This window comes from Trichosurus vulpecula, chromosome 3 (assembly GCF_011100635.1).
Source record: "Trichosurus vulpecula isolate mTriVul1 chromosome 3, mTriVul1.pri, whole genome shotgun sequence".
NCBI classification, from domain to species: domain Eukaryota; kingdom Metazoa; phylum Chordata; class Mammalia; order Diprotodontia; family Phalangeridae; genus Trichosurus; species Trichosurus vulpecula.
In genome coordinates, this window is record NC_050575.1 from 230,446,012 (window position 1) to 230,471,319 (window position 25,308).

The 25,308-nt window shown below is 41.3% G+C and overlaps 1 protein-coding gene and 1 pseudogene across 4 annotated transcripts in view; both read right to left on the minus strand.

The window, feature by feature from the left end:
• The window catches only part of HPCAL1 (hippocalcin like 1), a 192,379-nt gene that overhangs the window by 121,416 nt on the left and 45,655 nt on the right, over positions 1–25,308 (minus strand). The gene's annotated exons all lie outside the window — the stretch shown is intronic.
• On the minus strand, positions 21,160–21,745 carry LOC118843743 (annotated as a pseudogene).

Here is a 25,308-nt window from a genome sequence, read left to right on the forward strand (position 1 = left end):
CACTTAACTGCTGTTTGCCTCAGTTTCCTCATTTGTAAAGTGGAGATAATATGAGTACCTACCTCCCAGGGTAGTTGTGAAGACCAAATAATATCTATAAAGCATTTTGAAATCCTTAAAACACTACATAAATGCTAGTTCTCATTATTATTATTGGACCCCTCCTACATCCTTATCCCATTCTAACTTGCATTATAGTTGTTTGTATGCGCCTTATCTCTCCTTTAAAACAGCATTTTTTAAGTGGGGAGATTAATAGCTTTACTTTTTCATTCATGCTTCTCACCAGTTACCTGCCAAGCACTGGGATAGGTACTCAGTGAAGCAGGAAGAAGCTTGCATCACAAGAGACACCAACTTTGTCTTCATAGAGCAAAGACACAAACACAGATAACTATAATATACAATATTACATGGTAAGCACAATAAAGAAGGGAGTAAACAAAGAGATATATGGAGCCTGGGGGAAGGAGACTACCATTATGAGGTACCAAGGAGGGCCCCATAGAGAAAGTGGTATTTGAGCAGTTACAATAGTTGTGACAAAATTCATAGGCTTGTCCAGAGGTGAGGAACCTGTGGCCTTGAGGCCACATGCGGCCCTCTAGGCCCTTTGACTGAATCCAAGCTTCACAGACAATTCTGCATTTGGATTCAGTTTGGATTCATCATTCTTCACACAATGATTTGTTCTGCGTTTGGATTCAGTTTGGATTCAGTCAAAGGGCCACACTTGAGGACCTAGAGGGCCGCATGTGGCTTTGAGGCCACAGGTTCCCCACGCCTGGGCTAGTCCTTCATGTAATTCCTTAGAGGCTATGTATTCAGTCTTAGACATAATTCTTGCATGGTAAAGTACCTAACTTCTCAGCCCACAGTTGAGTAGAAACATAAAACCAGCAACTGGAGGAGGACGCAACTTGGGTGCATGCTACTATTGGTAGGCATGACAGCAGAGACTGACAATAAGGAAAAGAAAAATTATTACAGACAAAAGAATTAAAAAACGACAACAACGACGATATGGCAGTCTCATGGAATATGACACCATGGTATAGTGGGGGAACACCCCCACCCCCGCCCCGACTAAACTATTATGCAAGAGACCTGGGTTTCACGCCCTGTTCTGCCACCAGCTGACTGTCTGAAAGGTGGATGAGTCATTTCCCTTTTAGCCTATGTTTCCTAATTGGTAAAAGGAAAGATTTGTACTAGATGCTTTCTAAGTTCTCCTCCAGCTCCACCAATCTATAATTCTATGTGCCTCAAGTTTGTGTTCTCTAGGATATATAACCTCAGGTCCATTATCCTTATCTTACTGAACTTATTTTCCAGTGCTATAATATGACTTTCTTCTGGGCTTCTCTCCAATGTACAGACACAACGTTCTCAGTCAGCTTTTGGCAATGCTAGGTATGATGGCAGGGTTGTCCTCATTCTATTCTACTGTACCATAGGGTATAATGCTGATAAATGCTTCTAAAGACCTATGATTTCATCAGTGTGCACATGACCTTTATCAACACACATGGCAGTTCCTCCTTTCTCAGTCTGAGTTGCTGTAGTCAAAATGATTTTGTCATCTAGGAGCCAACCTTCTCATATTGACCTTGGCTAACTTGGTCTTCAGGTAACAGACATGCAATCTATGACCCTGCCTGTATATAAAGCCTTTCCCAGATTGCCAGAGTTTCCACTCTGCTGGAAGAGTCTCCAAGAATCCAAATTTACCTCCATATAATGAGGTAGGTGCAGAGTGGGCTTCAATAGGCAGCTACATGGCCCAGTGGAGAAAGTACTGGCCTTGGAATCAGGAAGACTTATCTTTATGAGTTCAAATCCGGCCTCAGACACTTACTAGCTATGGTGAGTCACTTAACTCTGTTTGCCTCAGTTTCCTCATTTGCAAAATGAGCTGGAGAAGGATTTGGCAAACCACTCCATTATCTTTTCCAAGAAAACCCCAAATGGAGTCACAAAGAGTTGGACACGACTAAAAAATGACTGAACAAAAAAAAAAAGGACTTCAATAAAGGTGTATAAAAATACAAATATAATGTGCTGTTTATGTATAACCCTCCACAGTTTACAAAGCACTTTCAAAGATAAAAACTCATTTGATGGCTCCCAACCACTCTATAGGCTATCAATTCCTTCCTCAGTATAGATGAGGAATTTGAGGAATCAAATACCTTCACTGAAATCAAATTAGTGGCAGACTTGAGGCTAGAACCTTGGTCGACTGAGTCCCAGCCCCAAGCTTTTAATGTGATACCGTTTCCTCACTATACATATAAGGATGTTGTCTAGGGAAGAATAAGATGCTAGAACTGCCATGCTTTTTACTGCAGACTTTAGAGTAAATAGATTATTTACAGAGAATTTCCTCTTTCAGTGAATATTTCATTCAGATCAACAATAGTTATTAAATACCTGCCCTGTGTCAGCAACTAGGGAGGGGGCGGTAGGGAAATGAGGAAGGGTATATATGAAGGAGGGGGTAATTAAGAAGAGGGGGGAAAGGCTCTGTAAGAATAAGGCTGGAGGAAGGTATGTGCTTATGAGAGGACAGAGAGTGGGAGAAGGGGAGGTATATTACAGATCAAGAAAAGGTAGAAGGGGAAGAAGTTCTTCATGCCTGGAAATAGGGGGCAAGTATGAGTCTGAATGTGTGCTCTACCAAAAAAAAGAAAAATGACTTTTCAGAATTAGAAGAGTCCCATTCTTTCTAATCTGAGCACCAAGTAACTAACAATCTGCAAGAAGGGCCATGGAAGAAGCCAGACTCCATATGGGGAGAACCCGGAGCTCCTGGCCATGCAAGGCAGGGACATGATAAGAAGGGCAACAGTTCGCATCTCTGTGGCCTTTCGGAGGGACACTAAGTACAGCCAGAGATGAAGTATAGTAGCAAGTGGAAGAAGGGTAAATTCAGAGTTGGATGACTTGGGTTCAAATCTCAGCTCTTCCACCATTCCCTGTATAACCTTTTACAATCACTCCATCACTCTTGGCGTTAGCTTCCTCATCCATAAGATAGGGGGCTAAGTTTGTCCAGCTGGGGAGAATATGGGATTCTTTTATTTTCTGTTCTGTATTAACCACCACCTATTGCCACAAAGCACTTCAAATAACTGAAACTTCTGGTGCTGGTTCTGGGAAGCTAGGTGACAGTGGATAGAGACCTGGGCCTGGAGTCAAGAAGACTCATCTTCATGAATTCAAACACAGCCTCAGACTCTTAACTAGCTGTGTGACCCTGGGCAAGTCACTTGTTTTTTCATCCATAAAATGAGCTGGAGAAGGAAATGAAAAATGACTATAGTATCTTTGCCAAGAATACCCCAAATGGAGTCACAAAGAGTCAGACATGACTGAAACGACTGAACGACAACAGCAACAAAACACATGACAACAGCAACGAAACACACACAGGAGAGTAGTGGCTAGGAAGGGACATTTTGGGTAGGTAATTCACAGGGATGATAAGTAGATTCAGAAAGCAATTGATTGACACATCCTTTCCAGGAATGGTAGTTTCTAGACAAGCATCTCAGATACCAGAATTGGAAATAAAAGTTATAGAAAACCAGGAACTTGTGTATCAATTTCTGTTTTTCTTCTGTTGTTCCAGCTGGGGTCCCACTATTAGAAAGCAGCACAGTTCAGAACCAAAGGACTTGGATTCAAATTTCGCCTCTGCTATTTATTACCTTCATAAATGTGGGCAAGCCACTTCCCTGCCCTGGGATTGATTTCTCATCATCTTCAATTTGAGGGGTTGGACTAGAATTTCAATTAGATCTATAGATTCTGTGATAATACTAATCTTTCTCTAGGTCATTGTTTTCTCTCCAATTCAATTGCATACTCCTTGAAGGCAGAAACTGTCAATTGTATCTCTAACACTTTGTATCTCTAACACTTAGGGCTGTGTCTTGCATGCAGTAGGCACTTAATAAATGTCTTTTGAAGTCCTCATTAACTCTCTTGAACTCCATCTTTTTCACGAGCCACTGCTCCTCTTCTCCACTTTCTCCACTTTCTCAATTTACTTCTGCTAAGTTCCTTTGTCCCTAAATGCTCTTACTTACTAAATATGAAATGGATACAGCAAATATATGCCCCAAATTTTACTAAGCAGTCTCAATTTCAAATAGCCTATCTCTTTACAAATTTAAAAAAAAAAAGTTCTGTCAAACCAGGCATTCTGGTTTTTAGTTCAGCAAGGTTGGGAGGATAGATCCTAAACTATGTATTAACACTTTTATGATGGCAAAAACACAACCACCACCATGAATTGTAAACAAAGTAGGTGGTGTTTGCTGACTGGAGAATGGCTGAATAAAATGTGGCACTAAATGTAATGAATACTATTATGTGTTAGGAAGGGAAGCAAGGGAGAGAATAAAAATTTCTATAACACCTCCTATGTGTCAGGCACTATACTAAACATTTTACAAATATTATTACCTGATCCTCACAACAACCCTGAGAGTTAGAGGCTATTACTATCTGCATTTTACAATTGAGGAAACTGAGGCAAAATGAGTTTAAATGACTTCCCCAGTTTCACACAGCTAGTAAGCATCTAAAACTGGATTTGAACTCAGGTCTTTCTAACTCCAAGCCCAGGACTCTATCCACTAGTTTACCTACTTACTTCCATGGAGATGACAAGTATGAGGAATTCAGAGACTCTTAGGAGGACTATTATGATCTGAAGTAAGCAGGAGCAGGAGAACAATACACACGTATGTATATATATAGATACACATATATACACATACACACATACACTGACAATCGTAATGTAAATGAAAAGGCACATGAACCTGAAGTGCAGTGACCATTCTTGGTCCCACATGGGGTACTATGAGAATGTGTGGTTGTATACACTGAGGGATGAGGTATACACTGAGGGATGAACATTGTTCAGTTTTGCTAAATTGTTTTTCTTTATTAGAAGGGACATTTCAACTGAGGAGGGGGCTATGTGATGGGAAATTATTATCTAAGACAAAGACATCAACAAAACTTTTGTTTAAAAAAAGCTTTTATCTTTCTAGATGGTCAAGTACTGAAATTGTGGCTGAAAAATTCATGCAGATAACCTGTTGATGAGTTTGTATAAACTTAGACAAGACAGTTCACAAGGTGGTATAAATCCAATGCTTTCTAGCCTTTCTGCCATAGCTTTTACATCACTGGTGTGGCCTTTGCGAAACCAGAGTCACTTTCATCTCACAGTGAGGCAGTGGCCTCCTCTATGTCATGACACTCCCTTACTCTAATACCAGCACTAATAGGCATTTAAAAAATCATAGATCATAGATTTAGGTCAGGAAGGGACATTAGAAGCTATTAAAGTATCTGAGGGAAGATTTGAACTCTGGTCTTTTTGACTTCAAGTTGAACACAAGGGTTCTGTTAAAGTTGTATTCTGAGTCAGTGAGTCAATAAGCATTTATTGAGCCCTTACTATGTGTCGGGAACTGTGCTAAGAGCTAGGAATACAAAAAGAGGCCAAAGAGAGTCCCTGTCTTCAAGGGGCGTACTATCTAATGTAAAGTAAAGGGTTTTACCACCACAGAATATTTAAGAGCCACTACAAGGAACATAGGACTGAGAATTAGGATACCTGGGTTCCAACCTAACATCTGGCACCTGCTAGTGATATGACCTTAGGTAAATCATTTCCCTCCAGGTGTAAAATGAAGGAGATGGACTTGATGAACACCTAAGTTCCTTCCATTGCTGAGATCCTATAAAAGCTTATATTCAATCTCAAGGACTGGCAGGTAGAATTCCATTTAATTCAGTTCCAAGTTGAATAAAGGATCCTGGGACCCGGAGGCAGCTTGGGCCCATGGGAATGAACAAGGATCAAAAGAGGAAAGTTACAAGCAGGTAGAGTCCACATTCAATGTACAAAAAGCCTACTAAGTGGAGTTGTACAACAATGAAATAGGCTCTTTCTGAATTTTAAACATTACCTTCTAAGTTATTAGCTTGTACTACTTTTTAAGAGTTGATTTCAGATGCTCCAGTTTACAGATGACATTGCACTGTTGCATTGAGCTCCAGAACCATACAAAATATCCTTAGTGAGCACCACAGTCACTCAAGGAATTGTCATAGCTATCCACACCAGAAAAGCCAAGTGGATGAAAAGCATCTATTGTCCAAATTATGATACCTCATTGAATGGGCAATTCATTGAGTAAATCTATTAGGATATGCATGTTAGACAGGATAGCGAACAGGGACCAGAATGAAAGAAGTGTAGAGTAGGTCACATTTGGAAAATGTAAGTGTCTCAGTAATCTCAAACTGGTCCCTGACAAAAAAGACCAAAACGAATTATACTCTGGTGAGACTCTAAGGCTATAAATAGAACATCACAGCCTGAGAAGAATCAAAAGTATAGGTGACTTAAGAGCACATGGTAGAAATAGGGAGACTGCAACCCATTGTTGATTAAGATACACATATAAGAAGTAGCCCTTCCCTCCACTCTCCAAAAAATCAAAACATGAATGCCTGAAAAACATGATGAATTAGCCATAAAGCTGAAGTAAAGCATAGCAGCTGGGTTCAAACAGAATAACCAGAGGCTGACCACTTTGGGTAGATAATTTATGGATAATTTATTTTAAGATAGAAAATAATCATACGGAACAAGCAGGACTGGGTGGGTTTCCATTTTTACTAGTGAAGGGTACAGCCAAAAGGATGGAACTACAGGCCCATCACAGTCTAAGGGGGTGGTAAACAGCAAAGCAAATAGGACTTAAATGATCCTAAAGATTTTTAATGTTGTCCTCCCTCCTCTCTTATAGTCTTTTCATAAGGATCAAATGAAATAAGGAAAGGGAAAATTCACTTTGGAAACTTTAAAAGCATTGGGGGTTGAGACAGGCATCACACAGTTAGCATGCAAGCAAGCTCCTAGTGAAAAACACATCATAACATTGAGTATTAGCACATCCCCAGTGTGAACCCTGACGGTTAAACCTTTTCTCCACCCCTACTCCCCCAATCCTGCTGAGGATCTGTCCACCCTAAGTCTAAAAACATTCTCTTAACACTGCCATCGCCTTGGCCAAGTTGTACCCCTGTGAATGTGTCAGACTTCTGGAAACCAATCCTAGGAACTCCTCATTCAGGCACACCCTAAAAACTCCCACATTCTTCTGGGGATGAAAAGGTTTTCTCCCCTTTTCCCAAATAAACACTAGTCTCCTAGAAACAAGCTGAGAAGGGGGAAAAGGAACATGTTTGGGTTGTAACCTCCTCTCCATGAATCTAAGCAGCACCATAACTTAAGGTTATTATCCTGGGCCTTTGTTCATTTGGATTAAAAATCTGACTATTTTCAACCAGTGTGGGAGATGTGGCAGGGGTGGAGGGGGTGTGGAGGAGAAGAGACTCGCAGGAATGGGGGCGGGCAGAAAGCAGAGATAAAATATGTTGAAGTACTCCAGCTTTTTATCACCTTGAATACACAACAGTACATTTAGTTCTACTTGATATAAATGCCTACTCCGCCTTCAAAGTCATCCCTCTATATAGACATTACGAAGGATGTTTTCATTAGGGAGTAGCAGTTGATGTGGTGGAAAGAGGACCAGACATGGAGTCAGGAGTAGAAATCCTGGCTCTACCACTTACTAGTTGCAAAACCTTGGACAAATCAATTCATAAACCTGAGCAAGTTGCCTCATCTGTAATAGGGGTATAATAATACCTGTATTGCTGTTATTCAGTTGTTTCAGTCATGTCTGACTCTTTGTGACTCCATTTGGGGTTTTCTCGGCAAAGATACTGGCCATTTCCTTCTTCAGTTCATTTTATAGATGAGTAAACTGAGGCAGACAGGGTTAAATGATTTGCCCAGGGTCACATAGCTAGAAGTATCTGAGGCCAGATTTCAACTCAAGGTTTTCCTGACTCCAGACTAGGTACACTGTCTACCCTATGGCCTAGCTGCCCTTATACCTGTATTACTTCCCTTTTTTTATCCCTGAATACAAATGAATTTGTAAGTCCTGCTCCTATCCCTCTATCAGCAAAGGTCAGTACCTTCTCTACAACTTAGTCTGAAAGGTAGTGATCAAGGAAGCATCATTTATTGTAAAATATTGGCATTCCAGATCTAGGAAGACCTTTTTATTGCCCAATACTCCCCAGTGCAGCCAGAACCAGATTAAAATGTAATTGTGCAATACTTAACAAAATAAATAAAAATACAATAGAATATAAATAATGTTAATATGTGGTTTTCTAAGTCAATATGTCACTTGCAGGGATCCTTATGTACCATTTAGTGGCTCCCTTTCTATATGAGTTTGATACCACTGGCCTCTAGAATACTGAGAGATTGAATGAATTACTCAGGGTCACACAGTCAATATGTATTAGTGGTTCTTCCTGGTTCAAGATTACAGAAAAGGAAAACTGAGAGAGACCCAGAAAGGTTATAATTTGAATCCAGGTCCTATGCCTCCAAATTCATTATAACAATGCCTATAGATGACCTTCAGGGTTCCTTTCAGATTCCAAATGCTGTGAATCTACCTATCTCATTTTTAGGCCTTGTCCCAACTCTAGGCCAGGATCTAGGGAAGCTCAGCAGAATCCTACAAATGAAAGTACCTCAAAAGGATCTTGGATTTAGAGCTGGAAAAGCCCTTTGAGGTCATTAAGTCTGACCCCTAAGGCTCTCAATCCACTCACTGTTGCTGGAGTAAATACCCATACAGACAGAATCAGGACTCCTAGAGCTCTGGATCTAGAGTCAGAGGGTTTAGATTCAAGACTGTCTTCTACCACTTGCTATAGAGCTCTATGACCTCTGGCATCTTGATTCTCTGAGCCTCAGTTTCCTCTAAAATAAAATGAGGGAGTTGGGCTGGATGACTCTAAGGTCCCTCCCAGATCTAGAGCCTATGGCTGTCTATGATCTAAGAAACAAAGAAGTAAGTTTCGAAAGGTTTACGAATCAACCCATTTGTCCAATTAAAGGTCTTCCAAAGACTATAAAATCTTCCTGGATCTGGAATGTCAATATTCGGCAATAAAGGATGTTTCCATGACTAGCACTCTCTGGCTTTCCTCAATGGTAGCAGAAAATGTGTGTGTGTGTGTGCGCGCGCGCGCGCGCGTGCGTGCAAAGACATATCTATCTGTGAAGAAGGGAATGGAGAAGAGGACAGAAGCACAGAGCAAGGAGGGAAGAGAGTGGGTCTTATTCATTAGTAAAATATTTCTGAGTCACTAGTTGGTATAATAGCTCTTACAAGCACACTGATAACATTTCTTAACCCCTTTATGTAGGATTAATTTCAGCAGCCAAAACAGTGATAGGTAAGAAGGCATCCTATAGAAGAAGATCATAAGGGAATCACTTAAGAAACAAACAACTTTGAAAATATCCATTTTTTAAAAAAAGGCATTTGCATCAGCAATTTCTTGCCAAATAAGCAAACCCTTGTTTTAACCGTAGGGTGCCTGACGATACTTCAAACAAGTGTGTTAAAATTCACGTGCAGTTTTGCAGATGCACATGCCAAGACAACACAGAGAAATCTCTGGATCAGTGGTCTGTTAAATAATTAATACTTTGCACCCAAGTGAAGGACACCATTCATCATGTCACTTGCAATTTTGAAATAATAATGTGCTTCGAAAGACCAAACATAAAAGCATCAGTTGTCTTCCCCAAGGAGCCAGACACTATTAGTTTCCAAGATCAAAGTTTTGGGGTCTTTGGGTTCACTCCGGCTCTCTGAGTAGTTGTCAAAAAAATTTTTAAAAATATGTGAAAACCTCTTCCCAGCCCAGCCAGCAAGTCCTTTGACATCTCAAAAACCTAGTTAACCAGCAATGGGTTCATTACTCTTCCCTGTGTGAGGCAGCTACATAAGTCATCATCCTCTTTTCTCCCCCCTGTAATGTCTAAAGCAGATCTTCAAAAAAAAAAACTGTTCCCATAACGAAGGCTTCCAGAGAGAAGTGCTGGTCCTTCTTGTAGCTTGGAGCGGGTAGAATGCCTGTGATGACAAATTTGGCATTTATCCATACGGAGAAAACAGGCCTTGGAAAGGCAAGAAGAGTCTAAAAGTCCTCTGTGTGTCTCTCTCCCTCCCTCTCTCTCTCTCTCTCTCATACCCTCTCCCTGTTGCCCCAACACGTAACCTTTCGTAGTCCCTGAACCAAGCTGAAAGTCTGGGAAGGGCAGTTCCTTATTTAATTATAACCAATTAACTCTGAATTGTGATTCCACACACACAAAAAAATGCTACTTTGTGGATTTATAGAGATGTGTTTACCTATAAGTAATCCATGTCTACAAATAGCTGCTTCAACCCTTCCCACCCCAAAACTACAGGCAGGAAGGGTGGGGCATGCTTTCTCTGTGAGAACTAGAACTCACAAGGTGTTAAGGGTTGAAGGTCATCCCAATCAGAGATCACCTAGTCCAACCTCCTCACTTTACAATACAGGAAATCTGTGGTCAGAGGAGTGATACGACTTTCCTCGCTTATATAACTAGTTAAATACAAGACTTGAACTCCAGGTCTCCTAATTCCATTGGACCAAAGGATTCTAGAGTTCCCAGAGAACAACTAGCCAGGGAATTCTTTATCTTTTTGAGTCATGGGCTCTCCTTTAGCAGCCTGGTGAGGCCTATGTCTCCCTTTTCAGAACAGTTTTTTTTAAAAATTCATAATTGAAGGAAGGACTAAATTTTAGTTTTGTTCAGTTGTTTCAGTCATGTCCAACACTCTGTGACCCCGTTTGGAGTTTTCTTGGCAGAGATATTGAAGTGGTTTGCCATGTCCTTCTCCAGCTCATTTTACAGATGAGGAAACTGAGGCAAACGGGGTGAAGTGACTTGCCCAAGGTTACACGGCTAGTAAATGTTTGACACTGGATTTGAACTTGAGAGGCTGAGTCTTCCTGACTTCAGGCCCAGTACTCTATCCACTGTGCCACCAAACTGCCCTAAATTTCAGTTAGAGATTATTGAAAATAAAGATGTAATTTATTTCCCATTCAAGCTTGTGGACCCTCCTGAAATATGTCAACAGACCCCTTTTGTGTGTGTGTGTGTGTGTGTTCGTGTTGTGTGTGTTTGTGATCAAGTCCAACCCCCTCGTTTTTCAGATGAGGAAAATGAGGCCCAGAAGGGTTAGTAAGAGCCAGGATTCAAACTCAGGTCCCATGACTTCAAGTCCAATGCTCTTTCCAAAACTACCTCATGCTGACTACCTTTGGAAGAAATAAAAATCTTGATGGCTTTTAGAGTTGCCAGTACTTGGGGATGAAGATGTGAAAAGTAGCACCACCTAGAATAGCAGAGGTGGGAGTGGGGAGAGAGGCAGGGGACAAATTTCTAGACAAGCCTGCCTGGATGTTGCCTCATCTCCATCCAAAAATATTTTCTCCCACACTTTGTCATCTCCCTTCCAGTCTATCTCTGTGCTTTTGTCAAATAGTCCCTCATACTGGACTGGTTCTCTTTCCTTCCTATCATCCCCTCCTCTTCTCCCATTTCTGAATGTTGAAATCCTTCCCTTCCTTCAAATCCCAGATCAGGGTGAGAATAACTCCTCATAGTTCTAGAGAAGTTTGCAGAAGATTTTCCTTGCCAGAATCCTGGGGAGCAGGTAATAAAAGTATGAATAGTCCCATTTTACAGATAAAGATCACAAGACCTAGAGAGAAGAAGGAAGGTTCCTAAGGTCACCAGTAAATGTTAGTCAAAGCCAGTACAGGTCCTCTTAATTCTAAATCCATGGCTTTTTTTTTCTGCTTTTCACAAGCTAACTTTTCCTAAGGGGTTCCCAGCAGAAGCAACCTCTACCTCCTCAAATCTCTCAGGGCATTGGTTTAGGACTTCTACGAATTCTGTCATCTTCTATTCGGTATGAGAGTTATTTATGTCCCTGGTTTATCTCCCCAAATCTCTTTCCCTGGATTATAAGGCCAAGGACTGAACTCCAGCCATTCATTTTTGTGTTGGAGGTGAGAAGTGCCTCCAAGTGTTTGGAGCACTTAGTGTGACCTGAAATTCTCTTAATTCTAAATTCATTTGGCTCAAAGAGCATCTCTTTTTTAAACATAAATATCAATCAATCGATCAACATTTATTAAGTGCCTACTATGTGCCGGGCACTGTGCTTGATGCTGGGGATATGATAAGAGGCTAAAGACAGGCTCTGCCTTCAAGAAGCTTATAATCTAATGGGGTAGACTATCCAAAAAACAAATACATAGAAATCAAATCATATAAAGGATAAATAGGAAATAATCAACAGAGGGAAGGCACTGAAATTAAGAAGGGCTGGGGAAGGTGAGATTTTAGTTGGGATTTAAATGAAGTCAGGGAAGTCAGTAGTCGGGGAATCGAGGAGGGAGAGCATTCTAGGCATGGGGTAAAAGTCAGATAAGATGCCTGGAACTGAGAGATGGAGTTTTTTGTTCATGAAATAGGCAGGAGGCCAATGTCACTGGATCAAAGAGAAGACTACATTTCAGGAGCAAAGGCATAAGAAGACTGGAAAGATAGTAGAGGGCTAAGTTATAAAGGGCTTTGAATGCCAAACAGCATTTTGGATTTGCTCTTGGAGGCAATAGGGAGTTTGTAGTTTGTCGGATCTGAGCTTTAGGAAAATCATTTTAGTGATTAAATGGAGGGTAGATTAAAGTGAGGAGAGACTTGAGGCAGGCAGACACACCAGCAGGCTATTGCAATAATCCGGGCACGAGGTAAGGAGTGGCCTGCAGTGAAGTGGTGGCAATACTCCTGAGAATATTCAAGGGCTCTGGTTCATGCAACTTTGCTCCCCAGAATTTAGCAGGAGGGAGTCACAGGATGTGGATTCACATCCTGCCTCTGATACTTGCCACCCAAGTGACCTTGGTTAAGTTACTTGGTCTTTCTGGGATTCAGTGACCTCATCTGTAAAATGAATGATTTGGAGGTCTGAAGACCTTCTAGGTCTAAATGGATGACCCCAGCTAAGATCCCATTAAACAGGAGATGCAAGCTTTGATTGGTGTGCAGGAAGGGGAAAGGATAGGAATCTGGAGATAGAAAAGGCTTTGAAGAACAAGGCAGAATTGGGTGGGGTGTAGCACTAGGGAATTTAGGAAACCATAAGCCAAGGGAAACAGGCACTGGGAGGCTGGAGAGATTATAGAGAGGGAGGTGTAACGTTGCCAAAGACAGACTTCCCTTATTTTACAATGGTACTCTACTGGCTAGCCCTGCTCCTCCTAGAAAGGGGAAGGAAACTCTTCTTCCTCCTCCTGCCTCCTGAAATGAGTGGCCCACTTGTTTCCTGGACACGGAACACAGGCTAATACTATTGGTACTAAGTTCAACTATATTACCAGTTTAAAAGGCTTTTGTGGACTAGCCCAGGAAGCTCACTACCATTCACAACACTGTTTCTAGGAGACAAAGCGCTTTCAGTTCTAACAGACAACTTAGAGATATGCTTCCAATTTGATTTTTTTTTATAGGCTCCTTTGTATAGAGACAATCTTTGGAGACATTGCTGGACCTGGAATCAGGAAGACTTGTGTTCAGATCCCAACTCCAGCATTTAGTAGCTGTGTCACCATGGTCAAATCACTTGACCTCTCAGAGCCTCAGTTTTCTCATCTGTAAAATGGAGATAGATAATAACACCTGCAGTACCTACCTCACAGATTTGTTGTAAGGCTCAAACCAAGTTATAAGCAAAGTACTTTGCAAACTTTAAAACTCTATAAAAGTATAAGTTATTATTTTCTTCTGTCTACAAAGAGAATCAATGTAATCTCTCCTAAAATAACTTTCCCTCAATTATTCTACCTCCTCAAACTATCATCTCAGCTAACTTAATTGCCTAACTGAAAGGAATCTACACTACCTATCAAACTCTCCTAGACTTTTACAATAATCTTCTAATAGTGTCTCTGCTGAGAGTCTATCTTTCCCTTTGCATGATATTCCTGATATAGAACTCTGTCACATCCCTGCCCTGTTCCTAAACCTTCAGTAATTCACCCAGCTTGCTAAATAAATATAATATAAAAAGGGGGAGTGGATTATTATGCCCAAATACACACACACACACACACACACAGAAATCAAACACTCTTTTACTGACCCCAAGCTTCCTGTAAAAGCAAAAGCCTATCTTTTCAATACTGTACTAACATTTTGCTGGTGTTGCTACATGGCATCAAGGCACATAGCACCATTGCCTCTAAAGAATTATAGCTGAGTATCACATAGAAGGCAATGGAGAGGCAGAGGGTAGGCGTGAGCAGGCTGCAACATCTAACCAATGAGGAATTCTGAAGAACAGGGGTAAATTTAGGGTGTTATCAAGGAATTGTATTACAAAAAAAAGAAGATGAGCCAGCCACATGAAAGACAGATGGAGAATCAAAGTGCTCCTCTGGGACCCTTGTGATATTGGGAGAAAATAGGGAAGGACTTTCGCATATTGGGTGGATTCATGGAACTCTGGGGAGAACATAGACAAGAGCCAACAAGGATGGGCAGGTACGGATGGGCTGTGATCCACCTCATTGGCAGAAACTCCCAAATCGATGAGATCATAGAGCTATTTAATTAGACTCAGAGGATGTTAGAACTGGAAGGAACCCTAAGAGATCATCTAGAGGAAGCAGCACGGTCAGAATTGTAACTAGCATTTTTTAATGCCTAAGGCAAGCAGCATGAAGTGTACCCTCAAGTGCTGCTGGGGGGGCCTTGGCAGGGTGCAGTGGGTGCAGGCTGTCTGTCAGAAGAAGCTCCCTGGTATGCACCTCCTAAAGGAGGAAGTACACACCAAATGGGAGCTTCCCAGATTAACTAATTATTCTTGCTAACTAGGTGCTAAACTCACTTGTTCTTAGACTACTGAAGGTCTACAAGTCTTGCTCATGCCCTCTAAATTTTGGTGCCTTGGTGTAAAGCTCTGGTTGCCCAGCCATAGTTAAAACATGGTCTAGTGTAAAGCATGCTAGACCTAGTTCCAGAATGCCTGCGTTCCAAACTTGGTTCTGTTATCTTTGTGACTCAGGACAAATTCTTCAACCTCTCTGAGTTTCAACTTCTTCTATAAAAAAGGGTAACAATACTTTCACTCTCTACTCACAAGGTAAAAATAGCTCTTAGCAAAGTTTAAAAGACCACAGAATTATAGCTTATCATCTAGTCCAAACCCAGGAAGGAGAAGTGACTTGTATGGAGGGGTCACATAGAAAATCAGTGGTAGAGCCAAGAGTCCTGACTCTCCGCTCAGGGCTCCTTCTGCTACACTGAAGAGCCCCTCAGAGTCAGTATTTATAGGATATCAACAACAGGTTTGCCCAAAACAGGCTTAATCCCATCAGTTTCCAACATAAATAAGGCAAAAGAATTATCACTCTACAAAATCCAGAGTAAAGGCTTTAATGTAATTTAATGTAATGTAGATGGTAAGAGAAAGAAAATCTACCTTCTCTGAAAAGATGATTTTCTCTGAAAATCTACCTTCTCCCCATTCATTCCCTTCAAAAAACATTAAGTGCCTACTGTACACAAGAGTGCTGAGAGAGTTACAAAATTTAGTTAAGATACAGTTACTAATGCTGTGACTATTCAAATAATTCAATTTAATCCCCTCTGACAGGGACTTCAGGGGTACAGAGATGAACAGGCCAAGGATCAGTCAGTCAATTAGCATTTATTAAGCACCTACCGTGAGCCAGACAATATGAGAGGAGCCGGGAATACAAAGTCAAAGGTAGTCCCTGCCCTCAATAAGCAAATCTAATGGGAGAAACAGCATGAAAAACATTAAGCACAAACAATATATATACAGAACCAATTAGAGACGATCAATAGAGGGAAGACACTGCACCAGCATTGAGATCCATACTGTCATGGACCTGTGTGATTTGGGCAAATCCCTTCCCCTCTGTGGGCTGTTGCCTTTTCACAAAACTGGAGACTCATTTTATGGCTCCAAGTGTATGTCTTTCATTTCAAGGTTCAGACTATCATATTAGACTGCCAAACACATATGTGAGAGAAGAAAGCCTTCAAAATGGAAAGCAAGGACAGAATCACAATCACAGAATTTTGAATCTGGAAGGGACCTCAGAATAAAGAAATGTTACAAAATTATAATAATGAAGTAATTTTCAAATTTTACACAAAGACATCAAAAGCCTTTGTAGAACACATGGAAATGTGTTTTATTTTAAAAAAATCTCCAGGCAATTCTCTGAGTTTAAGGACTCGTTTCTATTTAATGTCTCCAGTTTTGTTTATCCAGGGAGCATTTAACACCATTGTTACTCTTCAGTCCAAGTGCTAGAGATGTACCCCACATCATCAAAGGAGCTACAGCTTGGTCAGAATTTCCATTTAAATCCAGATCCCTAGGGTGTAAAGTCCAGACTTTACATAAATCTTACAGGACAGCCAATTTTTAAGGGTCATCACTCTGGACTTGTTTTTAATGGAATGAGCCATTTGATTTATTCTGTATTTATTATCTATGTGGGCTGGTTTGAAGAATTTAGAGCACATGCTCAAAACAGTAAGGAACTGGGTTTGAAGCCAGTGAAGTGAGGTATGAGGGCTAATTTATTCAGTTACCTCATGCTCTTAAACCAGAGGGAAGTGAGATAAGAACTAGTTTGTGAAAGAATTCTATAGACACCAAAAGGGTACGATAGCTTTAGAGTCAGTTCAAATCATGCCTCTGACCCTTACTACTTCTGTGATATTGGGCAAGTTACTTAACCTTGCTAGGCCTCAATTCTCTCATAAAATGAGGGGATTGGACTCCATGGCCTCTGAGGGCCCTTCTAATGCCAAAGTTATGACTTGACCTCTTGGGAAGAGATTCCACAATCAGCTAGATGGCATAGTTGAAAGAGCGCAGGGCCTAGAGTCAGGAAGACTCCTGAGTTCAAATCTGGCCTCAGACACTTACTAGCTGTGTGACCCTGGGCAAGTCACTTCATCCAGTTTGCTTCAGTTCCTCATCCGTAAAATGAGGATAAAATCCTCCCTCACAAGGATTATTGTGAGGAAAGTACTTTGAAAATCTTAAATATTGATTAGAGATGCAAGCTACTATTATAACATAGAATCTTATCCCCATACTACTCCCCATACTATCCCCATAAACTCCACAAGGACAATAGCATCCGAATTTTATCCCAGGCCAGTACTCTATACACAGCATAATGAACGAGTATCAGTAACTGAATGAGACACTGCTACTTCTTCACCGTCACCCTATCCCAAATGCAAAGCACAAACACCAGGAGTCGGAAAGAAATGCAGAGGAAGGAATCATGTAGTTTAATCTTGGGGCAAAACACTGCAGACGATGGCATCCATGCGTCTTTGTTGCTTACAGGAATTTAAAAAAAATTTTTAACTGACAGCTATCATCGCATAAGTTGCAAAACTAGGGAAAGGAGAAAACCAAACTTAAAACCAAATAAACAATTTTAAAATGGCCTATTCTCAGTTCTTGAGAATGAGGGGATTTATGAAATTACATGAACGTTGTTCCAAAAATAGCAAATCCTAGTTTCCCCCCTCCCTGGAGCAGGAGGGGGCAATGATACTTTAATGCGGATTAACCCAATATAGCACCCCTTTGGTCAATCTGAGGAGGATAATGCTTTGTAATCCTCCCAGTGCCTCTGCTGGACAAGCACTGGTCCCATACAAGATGAATGGAGACCAGAGATGGACAAATTCTATCTGTCTTCAAGTCTTCACAAGACCATTAAAACTACATGCAACAAATAAGAGTCAGCTCCAAAGAAAAGGAGCTGGGAGAAGGAGGTGGTGGTGGTGGAAAGAACTAAAGATGGGAACACTTCTTTCTTTGTTCAAAAACATTTATTGAGGCCAGCAGCTTTAATAACACATTAATTTCTGAATAAATAGGCACAGGACCCTTGGGAGGGGGAGCACTTTCCAGACCATGAACACTGCTTCTAGCCCCCCCTTCCCCTCAAAGCCATCATGCAGTAATTCCACTGGAGAAGGAGCAAGCCATTCCCACCTACTACCAACTAACTGCCACAGGAAAAGCATGCAAGTGAGCCTATCTGAAGTACCTCGAGGGAGAGAGAGAAAGTAGTATATGCAAGGCAAGTTAAACCGCACCCCACCACTATCCCTTAAATCCTAAGGAGATAGCCCAGGACCTTAAGCCCAAGAGCTTTGGGAATAACAATTCTAGCCCAGTGTCCTCAGCCACCAACCTGGGAAGTGACATCTATGGAGATGTAGCCTGGCATTCGCTCCAATAGCCATAGTTACCGAAGACTCAGGAAAGAAAGTTCTTGTCATCAAAGGCTTTTGCCATTGTCAAATAGCTCAACATTAGACACTGAGGTCATTTGGTCAGTGGGAATGACATTAAGGAAGAGGCATTACCATTTACTTTGCCACTGTACCCCAAGGGTCGTGAGATTTTTCCATCTGACTCATAGCTGTAACCTTCCACATGTATTGTCTCCTCCATTAGAACATGAGCTCCTTGAGATAGAAGTTGACTTATTCCTACTTGTATGCCCAGGACTTAGCTCAGTAATAAATGCTTTATTCATTCATTCATTCACTCAACCTGCCCCTCCCCCCACCCTTACCCAATAGCTGAGGTTGGGAGGTAGTATGTTTCCAGATGCTGGGAGCAGCATAAACACAAAAAGAAGGGGGAAAAGAGATAGATCGGCACAAAGAATAACAAGCAGCCCCATTTGATTAACCAAGCATCCTTAACCTTGCGTCAGCCTGATGAAGCCTATGGACCCCTACTCTGAATGATGTTTCTAAATGGGTAAAATAACATCTATAGGACGACCAAGGAAAAGTTGTCTTGAGATAAAGTTAGCAAAATAATACCAAAAACAACTCTATGGACTCCAGGCTAAGGACTCCTGGACTAGAGCTGAGAATATAGTAGGGAATCACTATGAAATGAAGGGCCTTGAATGTCAGGCTGAGCAGCCAGGCTCTAGTAACTACAGCCTAGTTAGACTAACTACTAACTAGAGTCTAGTTAGTAGTCAATGTTGAGAACAAGTATTCTCAAGATGAAAAACCCTGTCAAATGAGGGGATTGGACTAGAGGGCCTTTGAGGTTCCTTCCAGCTCCAGAACTATGATCCAGTTCAACCTTCTCATTTGACAGATAGGGAAAGTGAGGCTCAGGGAGAAAGAAGAAATTTGTGTAAGGTCACACTGCTAGTCAATACCAGAATGGGGATCTGAACCCAATTTTCCGACTCTGAATTTGGTGCACGGGGAAGCAGGGGGAAAAAAATAAAGTAGCAAGTATTTATCAAATGCCTATTATGTACCTTAACACTCTAACCTTACATTCAAGGTTATTCTACTGCTTTTTTTGCACTTGGCCCGTCACCTGAACTCACTGGGTTCTTTCTAGACACCTGTCCAAATTGTTACACTATCCATGGATTGGAAGAGATAACAATATCTAAAACTACAGACTGCAATGCCCAATCCTTGCCTGGCAAGGGAGGCCCGCCACCACGTCTGCTGGGAGTCTTGCCGGGAATCGTCTGGCTACAGGGTATCTGATGTCACCAAATCAAGATGCATCTGAACATCCTGCTCCCAGACTAATGAATTGTTTACTTAGCTGATAGCTTATTATGTTCATTAGGGGATGTTAGCATATCAAAATGGTGATTGCCCACCTGACAAAGCATTGATCTCTGTCAAGTATAAGCTGTCCAGGTAGTAACACATAGACTAAGAAGAATAACAGATGGAAGAGGACAACAAAGAAGCCCACGCAAATTCAGAAGGTGCGGGGACAAGGAATTGGTAACCACTCAATATTTCCCTAGATTAAGAAGACTATTTAAGTGAATTTTTTATCAAGCAAACAATAATTGATAAAATTTATGTTTGAGTAAGTGCTTTAGGGTTTACAAAAGCACTTCCCTTACAATAATTCTGTGACGCAGATTACAATGATCACTATCCCCACTTTACAGAAGTAGAAGCTGAGGACAAGGAAGGTTAGGGACTTTCTAAGAGAAAATAACATCAACAGGAAGTGTCAGAGACAGGATTTAAAACCGGGGCTCTTTAAATGTTGCCTTGCCATTTATTAAGTGAAAGACCACCCCACTAGTCAAGGCTGTAAATCAAAGGCATCGGGAGATGTCTGAAGCCTCATTTGGAACATGACATCCCTGGAGAAGTCAGGGACCACTGCTGCCTCCCTGCCTTGCCTGGCCTCATTTCCTCTGCCTTCCCCAGTATAACCCTTCACGCCCAGGGCAGCCCTCTTCCTCCTAAAAGGAATACCTGCCCTGTTCCAGCCTCTGCCCACCTCTTTTCCTGGGGTGGACCACTCCCCGGGGCTGAACCCAGGCTCATTCTCTTAGCACAAACTAAGATCCCTTGCCATTTTTCCTGCTTATCATGTGCCTCTTATACTAAGCTTGGAGTTCAGTAAAACACCCATCAAATAAACTTGCCAGCCATGCCTCTTAAAAAAAAAGTAACCAGAGTTGGCTTCATGTGGACCATGAACAAAATGGCCATGCCCATTACTGGTAGGAAAACTCTCTAAGTCCTAATAGATTAGGAAGCAGCAAATGAAGAAGCAAATGTAGAAGCAGCTGCTACAAGTTGGGACATTAGCTGCTTTGAGAAGCACCAACTTATTATCAAGGGAGGAATTGGAAAAATAAAGTAGCTCCAAGATACAAAGTCCAGCAGTCCAGAAAAATTGAGTGAAGGGACAAATAGCCTTGACACAGCTCAATGTCCTCTAAGGGCATCCCTCTGTTATAGGACACAGCATAGCAATATTTTAAAAGGTACCCTGAGATTTGTTTTTAAGTTAATTATTTTCACTAGACTCTCAGGGCAAGAAAGTATTACACACACCCGCACCCACACCCACCCACCTACACACACACACACACACACACACACACACACACACACACATTTACACAAAATATTTTTAAGTAATTAAAGCTTAAAACTGCGATAAGATTTTGGGGACACCCTCTATACATATTTATACATACATGCACATACGCACATGACAAACTTCCATCCAAAATGGTTAAAAAAATAAGTTGTTTTTTTTTCAGGGTGAGGAAACCATTTAATTGACATGAGGAAAAGTGGTGCAAGGGGAAAAGGAAGCCCATCATGTGTACATGGCTCCATGGAGGTATTCAAGACGGTGCTGTTGCTGCTGCCCTCGCGCCTTATCTTTCTTTTATCTTATCTTTCTTCGTACTCTTCATTGTCTGTGGGCAGCTCACATCTGCAGAGTGGGCAGGAGTTGGTCTTGCCCAGCTACAGTAGAATGCAGTCTGAATGGAAGAGGTGTTGGCAGGGCATCTTCAAGGCAGTCTGTTCCTCCTCAAACTCCAGAAGGCACACAGGGCGCTTCAGACCTTTGTCAGCCTGGGCCCCTGTGATGATAGCTTTTGGTAGGCTCTGGACAGCTCTCTTGGCGGCAGGGGGAGGCAGTCGGTGGTCCCAGTCTGTGAAGTCGGCAGATGCTAGCTCAATGTCCATCCCATTGAAAAGTGTCCACGCCAGCTCCAGGAGCGCATTCTGCCGGTACTGTTCCTTAGGCACCCCCGGCTCGCAGTCGTGCTCCTCAAAGTAAGAAGCCATGGCAACCGTGAATCCTAGCCGGCTAAGGGCCCCCGACACAGTGCAAAAAATAAGTTTTTAAAAAGCTCTGGATTTTAACTCAATGTAGAGGAATGGTAGTTTATCCTCCAACAGTACCTGGCAGTTTTCAAAGCCCTTTCATACCCATTACCTCATTTGTTGGGAGATAAGTAGTACAAGAATTGTTATTCATGGCAATCTACTAAATATATCATAGTAACCCCCATTTTCTAGATAAAAAGTCTGAGGTTCAGATGGGCAAGATGAACCCAGAGAGAGGAGGGACCTGGAATCAAATCTCGGCCTGATAACTTCTTAGCCTGGTGAGCCCATTAGAAAGCAAATGTCTTAACAGTAAGTAGGGATTGTTTCATTCGTTGTATTTATATCCAGAGGGCTCAGCACAGTGCCTGGCATATAGTAGCATTTAATAACTTACAAGTTAGGTTCAGTGAGTCTCAATTTCCCCATCTGTATAATAGGGATAATACCTGTACTGTCTACACTCACAATATTGTTATGAAAAAAACTTTTTTTAATCTTTAAGGAGAAATGTACACTTTTATTGTTACCTGTATAACTTGGGCTTTCCCTCTCTGGGACTCAGTTTCTTCATTTATAAAATAAGGGTGTTAGAGTAGATGACATTTTTAAATGGCACAAAGTTGGAAGGAATAGCTAACATGTTGGATGAGACAATCAGTATCCAAAGAATAATCTTTATAGGTTAAGTTTTGGTCCAAATATAATACAGAATATAATGAAGATGAATGTAAAGTCTTACTCTTGGGTTTAAAAAAAATCAATGGTATGGAGAAAGTATGACCAAACAAACTGCAAAAGATCTGTAATTTGAGCCAACTCCAAACTCACTATGAGTGAACAGTATAGTGTTTGATTGTTTTTCAGTCATGTCCAACTCTTCATGACCCCATTTGACAATTTTTGGCAAAGATATTGGAGTAGTTTGCCACTTTTTTTTCTCCAGCTCATAGATGAGGAATGAGGGTTAAGTGACTTGCCCAGGGTCATACAGCCATTACATTCTGAGGCCAAATTTGAACACAGGTCTTCTTGAACCCAGGTCCAGTGCTCTATCCACTGTGCTACCAAGCTGACCTGAACAGTATGATAAGGAAGCCAACACACCTAATGTAGTCTTAATATACACTAAAAGAAACATAGTATCAGGCTCTTAGAAAGATAGTAAGTTCTACTATTCTCTGACCCAGTCAGGTCCAATCTCAAGTATATTGTTCAATTCTGGTTGTCACATTTCAGGGAGAACACAAACAATCTCTAAAATCCCTATATTACGTCTAAATTCTATGATCCTATGAAGAGGAGATGGAAAAGAAATAAGATCATTATCTCAGGATTCAATTTAGTCAATTCCATAAGTATTCATGAAGTATCTACTATGTGCAAGACACTGAGATTTACAACTTGAGGAGCCAATGGAGATCATATAGTCCAACCCTTTCATTTTACAAATGAAAGAAGTAAGATGGGAAGTGGTTTGGACAGAAGGGCTCAAGCCCGGGTCTCCCTACTCCTCACTTAATGTTCTTTCTACTGCATCAAAGCTCAGAGACAAATGTATACAAAACTCATATCTAGGAGAAAACTCTATCACCAAAGGGAAAAATGCATCCTACAGGCAAAGTCGTTGGAGTAGCATGTAAGGCCCACCAAAATCAGGCTCTATCCTGTCTTCCCAGCCATATTTCACATCACTGCACTTCATACATGGTAGATTCCAGCCAACTAGATTACTATGTAACCCCTAAGGTAGATTCTCCATCTTGCATATCTTTTGTTTTTGCACAAGTTACTTTCCATGCCTGGAACACACTGATGCTCTTCATCAACTCCTCTCAGAATATTCTCTTCCTTTAAGAATTGATCTGGCTGGCAACTGCTCCCCAGATTTAGAACTGGAAGAGACTTAGAGGTCATCAAATACACCCTGTTTGGAAGGAACGAAGGAAGGAAGCAAGGAAGGAAGGGGGGGAAGGAGGAGAGGGGAGTGGAGGGGAGGGGAGGAGAGAAGGAGAGGGGAGGGGAGGAGAGGAGGAGAGGGGAGGGGAGGGGAGGAGAAGAGGAGAGGGGAGGGAGGAGGAGAGGGGAGGGGAGGGAGGAGGGGAGGGGAGGGAGGAGGAGAGGGGAGGGGAGGGAGGAGGAGAGGGGAGGGGAGGGAGGGGAGAAGAAAAGCTTGGCTCCAAAGAAGAGATATAAGAAAGTACCCGGCACCATTTCTTTGCAAAGGTGGGGGTTCACAGAATTGGAACATTGTATATCCTGTCAGATTTTTTTTTGATGTGCTGACTAGTTCTGCTGAATTTTTTCTCTTACTCTTTTTTAAAAAAATTCTTTGTTATATCCCTGGGATAAAGGGAGACAGATAAAAGGGAAATCCAGGCAATGAAAAAACAAAATGCAACAAATATTTTTAAAAATAAAAGTGAATTGCTGAATTCTGTTTCCAGTCCTCCAACAGAAATATCTAAATTTGAGCTTTAAAATGTTTTCAAAAGGACAGATATAAATAATGTGAAGTGTTTTGAGCACTGCAAGACCAATTGTGTGGGTGTGACAGGTGCATTAATTCCTTTTCACAAAGCATGAATATTCCTAGAGCCAGCCTCTCAATATCTTCTCCTCCATGATGTTGCAACAGGAATGTTCACACAATTAGATTGTATCCTTGGCATTGTCAATTTTTCTGAAAACAGTTCTCTCAAATTTGGCAAATTTAGAGCAGAGTAGATAGATATAATCAGCTCCTTTTCTGAATAGGTTTTATTAGAGGAATCATTAATGTGAGTCAAGTGGGCCAGGTACCAAAACACCTACAACCAGAGAAGCAGACTGGAAAAGTTGAAAGAAAAAAAAAAGAATAAATATGGAAGCCCCATATATGGAAGCACCAAATCACAGCCATTTGGGTATTATTACTATTCTTAAAGAGTCAAAGCATTCTATGTTGGGTTGTCAGAGAAAATGGAAGGTTAAGAGTAGAAGTGGAGAGAAAAAGAATGATGAAGATAGGAAGAGAATTAATGCTAGAGAAAAAATGCTTGAGTTGGAGTCGAGAGGACTGGGCTTAAGTATCTACTCCAGCATTCTCTCAGCAAAGTAACCATGGCCAGACAACTACTGTGGGTAATAACACTTGGACTTGAAGGGTAATGTCATGAGAAAACCTTGAAGGGTAATGTGGTGAGCAAACTATTTTATAAATCTTAAAAGCACTATAAAAAATGGAATCAGTTCTGCCTGGTAGCCATGAATGATAAAAGAAAAAATAAAATAAGGCAGCCTCTAGAGCATGGGTCAAGTCCCATATGGGAGATTTATGGAACAATATGGACAAAAATTATAGAGGAGGAAAATCCATGGGGAGAGCTATGAGCAGGAGCACCCACATCAATGAAGTATTATTACTCATTAAATTTAAGCAGGACATATTGCTTTCAAGTCTCTCCATCATCTCAGTCCAACTTTCTCCAGGCTTTTCTCCCTCTTTCCCCATCAAGTGCTTTCTTCTCGGCTAGAATCCTTACTATCCTTTGCATAATGCTTGCTTCTGCCTTTAG